The 10,071-nt window shown below is 35.3% G+C and overlaps 1 long non-coding RNA gene across 1 annotated transcript; it reads right to left on the bottom strand.

Moving 5' to 3' along the window:
- Window positions 1-2,788: 2,788 nt before the first annotated feature.
- LOC110938745 lies at window positions 2,789-3,152 on the bottom strand. The gene is made up of 3 exons (XR_002591648.2): window positions 3,065-3,152; window positions 2,947-2,979; window positions 2,789-2,880 (listed from the first exon to the last, which is right to left on the bottom strand). It is a non-coding gene; the product is annotated as an uncharacterized LOC110938745 (long non-coding RNA).
- Between the last annotated feature and the right edge of the window lie 6,919 nt (window positions 3,153-10,071).

Below are 10,071 nucleotides of genomic sequence, written 5' to 3'. Positions count from 1 at the left end.
CCACGCTGGCTACGGCGTTGCGGCTGCGCTGGCTGCGCCATTGAGGCTGCCCTGGCTGCGCCATTGCAACTGCGCTCGCTGCGCCGATGTTATATTATATGTAAGCAGCTTAGTACAATAAGTTAAAGACTGATATCTTTCATAGAATGAAAATATGTGGTTCACAAAGAACGACTTCACAGTTGACTTTCCTGAGTCAAAGAAGCTACATTTGATCTTCAAATTTTGACAAAAACATTTATGATTATAGAAAAAAAAACAAAGCGGTAGCAAACTTGCAAAATACGCAATACAACTATGGACGAATTGTACCCAAAAAAACCAAAATCATCAACCAGATTTTCGTTTAGAAAGTACCATGTTGATAACTGTATAGCCGAAACACCTCACCACTATCAGCTCTCCCTAACACCACTCTCAAATCTCCAGCATTCGCAACGTAAATCAACCCGTTACAAATAACACCCACCAAATAACACGTCCCCAGACGCTATTTGCGGGCATATCCGCCATTGTTCTCTTACAATTACGAAATTTATACCTTCGATGAACACGGATAACCCGAAATCCGTTGCTTTCAACATTGCATTTTCATCCTCAGTAGAAAGCAAGAAATTTTCTGGCTTGAGATCCATATGCATGACAACCAGTCCTCCTTTACTAAATATAAAAAAAACCTAATCTCTAATAAAGAATAAATGAAGTGTGGTCCCATTTGGCACCCACAAGTCACAATTTCCAGCTTGCTTAAACATTTTCTTTTCAAGTCTTGACATAAATGATTTTGATATATCACCCCCATGAAAACAAAAACATGTTACATTTTGGTCTGGTCCAGTTCTGAAAAAGCTAACTCCCCTTTTAAGTTTTACCCTTTAGCTGGTTTTTCAAAATCCATTTGTCTAACCTAATCTCCTAATAGGGAAAAATGATGATATAGACCTCCAATAATGATTAAAAAAACAACAGCTAATGAGGTGATTCTCAAAAAAAAAATGGTAACAGGTGAGAATGGGTAAATTTTAGTGTGGGTCGAAACGGGTTGGATTGACTTCCAACCCACCACCTTGTCCAATCTTCTAGACTCTTTGTAAACACATAATAAGTTGAAGATCAACCCATTCTCTCTTTAGTTATATGTTTCAATCAGACCAGTTTGAGATAGAACAAATGAATAATACCTTCTCCAATTAATGCTTCTAATAAAAGATTTTAGTGAAACAATTGTAAGAACGCCATAATGCAGCATGAGAACTGACCATTAACTCCATCCATTTTTCTCTATTAAGTCAGGGGTATTTCTGTTTTTTTTTTTGTTAACTTAAAGGACAATTTGGTCTTTTTCACTTTATGTACAAGCATTTAGCATAACGTACATATATTCAAAAGCTCGAAATGCCCTTTAAGTTAACAAAAAAAGACGAAAATACCTCTGACTTAACGGAGAAAAATGGATGGAGTTAATGATCCAGATAAAAATGGCAAGATTTCAAACCCTTTGGATCCATATGCGAAAAAACAAACCTTGGGATGAATGTCGCAAAACTGGCCAAACCTCAGGGATGAAAATGCATTTTACTCGAGAGAGAGAATTATTTACCTTATTGAAAACTTCAGACACAGGGCCATCATTTGCAGACGCACCGAGTTCTTGTTTAACCTTTTCGAGTCCCTTCAAAATGGCTTGCATTTCTTTTGCTAAAGACTTCAATTGTATTTGCAATTTAAGCCTTTAGTTCATCGTCTTCTTTACCAACAATAAAAAAGTGATTATATTTCAAGAAAACAAGCGAATGCAAACCTTCGTTGCAGACTCAAGACTAACAAGATCCACATGAAAATCTAAAAGGTCTGGTGACTTAGAGGCAAGAACCTGTAAAATGATGATATAATAAGAAATTAAAGCTGTGTAAATGGCAATCATTATGCATAAGCAACTTGTACCTTGCAGAGATAATGCATTAAAGTCATCTTGCTGTTAGAAGCTCGTGTATCAGTGAGTTTCAATAGGCTGTCCAACTTGAAACCAACTGCAGAACCAGCAAATTCAGTTATAATTTATTAAACGAAACAATATATATGATATCATCCAATCTCCTATACGATTAACTAACCCCCAGTTCTTCAAGAGATAAACAAAGAGATTCACAATTAGACTCTTGTGCCTCTTCAGAATCTGGGGTTGCGTGAAACGACCTAAAACATCTCTCTCCACAACTGCAATTGACGACAAAGTCATCAAAAAACCATCAGTTAAAAATCATTTAAATTTTTTCTTAAGAAAATGAAGACGTGAAGTAAAAAAGTTGTACCATGTAAGCTTGCCACCATTATCACATATCGCACAAACAGAATCGAAATGATCATCGTCATCATCTGACTCGCTATCTTCGTTGGTGTTGTCATCATCTTGAGTTTCACAGTTTGTATCATCAACTATAAAGCTAGGTTATGTAACATCCTACGATATATTTTCAAGAATGTCAAAAGATTGAAAGAAATCAGTGAGGAAAAACGGAGACAAACCAGAAGCCGTATTATACCTCATCAAAAGCGTTCGTTTTTCCAGCGGATCTTCACAAATGGCCCTGCACAAGCCTTTCCACAACTCCTTATACAGCGGATCTTCACAAATTTAACAGCTTTTTAAAACAAATTTAAACAAAAAGATGATAAAACATGTTTACTTGTTCATCGGTAAAGATTTTTGGATAAACTGAACTTACCAGGTGGTCATGGTCAGAACCCTAGCCGCTGCCTGCTGTTGATGCTGGAGCCACCCATTTTCATCGAGTCTCCACACACGCAGCTCCCGTACACCGTTGTCACATTCACTACCGCCGCCAGAGAAGATACCTCAGCCAAGTGGAATCATGAGATCTGTCAAATAAACCCTCAGACGTGAGATATAAAACCCTAGATCTGTTGATTCAAAGTAGAATTTACCTCAGACATGAATTCGAAAGAAAAACCCTAGATCTGCAAGTTTAAAGCAGATACAAACATCGGATTCAAAAACTAAAGGGCATGATCTAAAAAAATCAAAGGAGGTTGTCGGACTTACCTCGGGTTGTTGGAACTTGCCTCGACCTCTTCCGTGACACCACCATAGTCATCTCTGGAAGCAGAGAAGGGAAGAAATTGGGTGATTTGTCATGGAGAAATTGGGTGCTTTTCAGGTTCATGTTTACAGAAAAATGAGAATTGGGATGGTTTTGAGAGGGGGAGAGAACGGAAGGAAGAGACTAATCACTGATGTGAAATGAAAAGACTGGATGTATGGGGAAGAGTGGATGAGCGGGGATTCAAATTTTGAACAAAAAAGTGGCCGCCCAAAATTCCATCAGCATGTGTTGAAAAGAAGTTTTCAACACATTTGTGCTTAACAGGTTGTACAATAGGCTTCAAAGACTTGTAAAGTGGCAAATGACCATTTCTATCCTTCCTATATGCTTTATAAAGTAGTATAGATATATATATAAATTGAAGGGTATAACCCCACTACATACCTATGTGATATAACCCTCTTCTCTTACGCAAATATCACTTGTCGAATAACCCCACATGATGACGGGTGCAGGAGGGTGACCACTACACATGACCTAATAGAATGAAATCTGGATGCAATTGGAATGTATATACCATTTATTATGTTGTTCGTTTCAACAAGAGAGGGAATTGGTATTCTAATCCCAAAAATAGCGAGATTTATAAGTTCATCTACATGAGCTTTTGTCACACCCCAACCAATGGCGGAAACATCGGGATGAGACGAAGTGTGAAGATTGCTCGAGACATCATAACGCTAATAATTGTGACAAGTATTTAAATAATCCGATTTCATTTCATAAGATAAATTGTCAACATTACAAGAAATTCAAAATACAACAAGTTCCAAAAGTAATACATAACAACATAAGCAAAATTGATACAACATATTAAACCTAAACGTCTATATGTGTATCTAGGCATCAACGCTACTTCTTTTCATAGCATCGTCATCATCAACCTGTAACATGTTTAAAAATACAGTTTAATGCAAAAGCAAAGGTGAGTATACAAGTTTGATACGTACATAGCAAAAAGATAAGTTTGAACAATTCCTCATAGCAAGCATGTGATTCAAGATGAACATTTAAATATGGTATGTGTCTAACATATCAAACCAAGGAAACGTAATATGCTCATGACATAACCGAAGATAAAGAGGCGGGTCGTTAATCCTATAGCGCTACATATGTCACGGTTTGGCTCGTACGAAGTTAATGATAAATTCAACGCATAAGATTAATCCAAGTTTAAAGCATCAAGCCATCACGTATACAAGCATGTTATAGGAATGTTCATGTGTTTAAGCAAAATGTCCATGTGTAAGTTTGTTGATAGATAAAACATGTTACACCCCAAAAGTGATAAAAGTAAAAGGGGGAATACGAGTATACTCACAAAGTTTGCATATGCTTTCCAATTATCCAATTATTGACGAGTTGATGAGGTTAGAAGATTGAATGTGTAGGGTTAAAGTTCAAGTATGCTTATAGTCGAGATTCGGCATTTAAAACAACATAAAAGTAAGATATGAGAATAGCATGTGAAAATAATCATCTTCAACACTTAACACTTGTATGACACTTGGTAACCACAAGGGTTATGATAATGTTTTCATGAGTTGAACACCCATAAGAATCACAACAAGGTTTAGGTCTTAGGTGATGTTCTACTACTTTAACATATAAACATAAGTTCTACATCAAAGGTTCGAATGAGTGTATATATATATCTAGGTTAAGTACTACATATTATTTAGTCCAATAATTCAAGTAGGAGGTAGAAGATTAGGATCTTCATTTAGGCACCTCGTGTTATCATAGATGTCATGTATGGGGTAGGAAGAACATGCTTCCATTTAGGAACCCCTTGAATGTTCACCACTTCACTTGATGTAAAAACAACCAAGGAGGGTCACGAACTAGGTTGAGCACAATAACATAAACAACCTAACTATAGGGAAATCATCAAATCATGTGAGGATTGTATGTAGGACAACCCAAGTTGTTCCATAATCACTCATTCATCAAGATCTAAGCTTGACATGATTTGTGGGTTAAATACCCTAACAAAACAGAAAGTATTTGAGGTTTTAACGTCTGATTTATAGTGTCTCAACCTTGTTTTTAAGCTTAACCAACCATAAGTGAGGTTGTAAGCATTAGGACATAGGTGTGAGATGTGTTAGACACAAGTTGGATGAGTTTAACAAAGTTTAGATAAAAACAGAAACGAACAACCCACTTTGGAGCCTATTTGGGGACATTCCAGGGACTTATTTACTGTGAAAAACCCATGGAAACGTAGATAAGGTCAATACAAAGTAGTAGGAAAAAGAATCGAGTGAATCGGATAAGAATTGAGTGAGTTATGCTCATTTTCGTGAAGGGGTGTCAATCTGCTCGAACCCTTGCTTTCAGCTACGGTTTGGAGGATGTTTTGAGAGTTTTTAGTGTTGCAAAAGTGGTAGGGAGGCTGGTTATAAGTGGTATTTATAGGGGGAAGGATTAGGGTTTCAATGGGTTGGGCTTTGGAAGTGTTTAGAAGGGGTTACACCTTGAAACTAGCCCACAAAACCCAACTATATGGGGCTGAATTTTGTTGAATTGGGGCTGCCATATTTCTTTATTTTTTTAAAACATTATAATGAGTAATTTTGTTAATTAAGTTGTGTAATAATATACAACAATGTTTCCCCTAACTTGTAATAAGGTAAAATATGGAATAAAACATGATTTAACTAGGTAAAAAGTGTAATGTACAAGTATGTAACATGTTTGTAAGTGACAAGTATATGTCACATATTAGATGATTAACCGTTGTATAAATAAGCATATTATTAGGGGTTTTTAAGTATCAACAATTAAGGACAAGCATGGACATGCATCGTGAATAAGTATCGTATAAGTATGAATTACAAATAAGGATTCGAGGTACAATGAATTCGAACGTATGAACATGTATGAATATGTAGATGGTGAATTTAAAGAAATACGAATTTTATTTATGATCCAAGTCTCGGATTTTACAACGAAAAGACGACTACAATAATACAAGATTTCCAAAAATAGCATTACAAGGCGAGATTTCTAATTATGGAAAGTATGAGAAAGCAGGGCGTTACAGTCTCCGCTTCTTTAGGAAATTTCGTCCCGAAATTTGTTCAAGAGGAAGACCTTGGAGAAAAAGCATTTTGGCTAAAAGAATCGAGACTTGGGAGTTTTGAAACGTTTAGAAAAGTATGAAATTTTGAAGAACGATAGGATAGGAATTTGTTTGACTAAAATGAGTTGAGGCGTTTAACCATAGGTAAAACGTGTATGCGTGCGCATAGGCAAAGGAGTTTAAATAAGTTTGAATGTTCCAGAATGGAGAGGTATCTTTAAAATATGATATCCAAGAAGTATAACTTTCGTATAATGAGTTTAGTATTTTTGATGAAAAGTGTGGTAGTTTGCATGGGGAGTCTAAAGGATAGTATAAAAATCACATTTTCGTAAAAATTGTTTATTGAGAGTAACGAAAAGATTTGTTAAAGGTATACTAAGTACATTTACATAAGAATAAAGAATAGGAAGACGGTTTTAAAGGTAATGAGATAAGTTAGGATTTGAATGTTTAAACAAGCTTGATTGCGAACGGGGTTCATATGAAAGAAAGGATAATGGAGAATAATAGGAGTATGGGGTGAACAATTGACACTAAATGAATGCAAGTATATGAATGATATAAGTATTAGATAGACGAAAGTAGCGTGTTAAAGATGAAGTCTCGTCATGGATAATCGGATATAATGCGTTTGTGAGTTATTTAAAGTTTGTATTAGGTCAAAGGGTCTGCAAAACACTGAATTTCTCGTGGCACGTTTTACGATGGTTTGGTAACATGGTGAAACACTTATATATAGGAAGTACCAGCGGCGTATCCACGATGTTTTGACCATGTCACGTCTGTCTCGTATTCGGTGTCAGGTTACGTTCTGTGTCTTACCATACACTGTAGTACACTCTATGGTTCTCATACGCCTATCACTATAATCCCGTGTGCACCCGCGATTATTTTGATCGTCGCATGATCTTCATAGCTTGTACTAGTTGTGTATGAATCAGGGTATACATAAAAAGAATAAGAATGTGTACGTATAAGAATATAGTATGTAAGCAATTCCATGCTTAAGTATGTGTGGGACCCACGCAAGCGAATCCCTCGGATTACGCTCGCGTATAGGTACGAATGTATGAATCATGAGTATAAGCAAAATTATGAGCGTAAGTATAAGTTTAAGTATGAATATACACGTAAGTATGGGTAACAAACGTACGATTAGTATGAGTATACGTGTAAGCATGAAACGTATAAATATAATTATAAGCATAAAACGCATGAGTACAAGTATGAATACGATTATAAGTATAAGCATAAAATGCGTTGTTATGAATCTGAGTGAGAGTGTGAGTACAAATAATAATGATTACGTATATAATATTAATTGAAACATAACAAAGTTACATATGTAAGAGTGCTCAAAAGGTTGAGCATGTAAATACGAACGATATAAGTGAAATTGTCGCGATGAAGCGACAAAAACGTGTATGATGATATGAATGTATAGTTGTTTAAACGAAACGTTGAATTTATTGAATCAAATTTAGATTGAGCTTGGTTTAAAAGGTAGAATATAGTTTGCATATGTAAGAGGATATAAAGTACTTATTGGTCATGCATATCGTATTTTGTAATGAATGGAAATGCTACCTTTGTTTTAAAAGAGTTTACGAAATCCGAAGATGGTCGGTCCCCATGAAGTCTTCTTGCCCACATGTTTTGGAAAATAGGTGTAGGAAAAGGTCTTCGAAAAAGTAAGTTCATTTCATCAAAACAAGAAATTTTGGAGTTTTTGTGAATACGTTGATCCTTGGAAAAGGGATTTATCAAAGGTCTTAGTGTTTATTTTAAAGGGTTTTGACAAATGGTTCGTTGATGTTGGAAATATTCTTTGGTAAAACGATCTCATAATATCTATAAGATCCTATAAGTAATTGAGAAAGGTTGGTTTGGTTTCAATTAAGAATGGAAGTCTCTAGTATGACGATATAATGTGAGCAAGTTTTAGTGATTAAGTAGAATATGAAGTTCATGGGCAAGAGTTTCGTTGGACCGAGTTACTTGATAGGTAGCATTTCGTAAGGTTTTGGAGTTCGAGTAATAAGACGTTTTAAGACATGATTAAGAATCTCGTGTATATGAGTTGAGTGAAAATAGATTGTAGAATAAGAAGTACGTTTGATAAAACAATGTATTTTGAAATCGGTATGAGTGGGTATTTTGAATAATGATAAACATTTTGGGTATAAAATATGATCGAGTTTGCATAATAAGATATTTGAAGAGGCGTTTTGGTAACGATCACCTAGGTAAGGGAATCACCCCTAACTCGTTGGTGATTTCGTTTTTTTAAGAAAAGGGGAGTGGAGTTAATCGTCAAGGTAAGGAAATCACTCCAATCTTAATGATATATCTCCACTCGTCGTTACAAGGAATATGAATTTAAATTATATGAAATCATGCATATATATAAATGTATGGAAAAGGTTTGATATGTTGTGTGTGTGAAAAAAAGAAATCGAAAGTAAACTCGAGTTTGAAAGATTGCATCGTATAAATAAATAATAGAAACACATGTTTGATCAAAATTTTGATGGTTCCAAAACGGAACTTTGACTAACCAAAGTGGTCGAAAAGTCTTTTGAATTTGAGGAGCATGCTTTGGCCTAATAGATAAAATACTCTCGCCGACAAGTCGGTTAACGGTATTTACCCTTCCGGTTACTACATGTCCCAAATCAATCGAAATTTCGAGACTTGGCGGGATTAAAAAAAAATATCAAGGAGTGGAACTAGTCGCCAAGGTGCGGGTTTCACCCCTAACTTGACGGTTTCGTATCCTAAGTGTGGTTGGTACTTGTCGGGTCGAAATTTACTTTCGACATGTTGACAAGGGTCCACTAGAATTTAAAATTTGAGATTTACCATTAAGATGTGGATTTCACTCCTAGCTTAATGGCGATATCTCGTGTAAAAAGAAGAATATATAGATTGAGCGTCGTTCACCAAATTGTGGGTTTCACGCCTATTTTGGTGAATTCGTCCCATTTGTATAATGTGAGGGTTTACGGATTTAGAATAGTCAAGTAAAATGCATGAGGAAAAGTGTATGTCAAAAGAATACACAAACAAGTATAAACACATAAGAAAGCATATCAACAATGGTACATAAAGAATAAAGAATGAAATAATAAAACAAGTATTAACACATAGAGAAATATGTCAAGAATAACACATAAAGATTCAAACAATGAAACAAGTGTTAACACATAATAAAACAAGCACTAATGCGTACGAATAACATGTCAAATATTACACATGAGTAACATACATGTTTAAAAAAAAGCATAGATAAGTAACAAATAAGGTATCATGTAGTGGTTCAAACAAAGCATACGAATAAGGCTCTAAAACTATAGTCTAGGTGAAAGCATTCCTACTTTTCCTAATTCCCTATAGTTATGGCTCTGATACCAATCTGTCACACCCCAACCAATGGCGGAAACATCGGGATGAGACGAAGTGTGAAGATTGCTCGAGACATCATAACGCTAATAATTGTGACAAGTATTTAAATAATCCGATTTCATTTCATAAGATAAATTGTCAACATTACAAGAAATTCAAAATACAACAAGTTCCAAAAGTAATACATAACAACATAAGCAAAATTGATACAACATATTAAACCTAAACGTCTATATGTGTATCTAGGCATCAACGCTACTTCTTTTCATAGCATCGTCATCATCAACCTGTAACATGTTTAAAAATACAATTCAATGCAAAAGCAAAGGCAAGTATACAAGTTTGATACGTACATAGCAAAAAGATAAGTTTGAACAATTCCTCATAGCAAGCATGTGATTCAAGATGAACATTTAAATATGGTATGTGTCTAACATATCAAACCAAGGA

This window comes from Helianthus annuus, chromosome 5 (genome assembly GCF_002127325.2).
Source record: "Helianthus annuus cultivar XRQ/B chromosome 5, HanXRQr2.0-SUNRISE, whole genome shotgun sequence".
NCBI lineage: Eukaryota > Viridiplantae > Streptophyta > Magnoliopsida > Asterales > Asteraceae > Helianthus > Helianthus annuus.
Note: the sequence above shows the minus strand (reverse complement) of the source record. Positions and strands in the feature narration are given on the sequence as shown.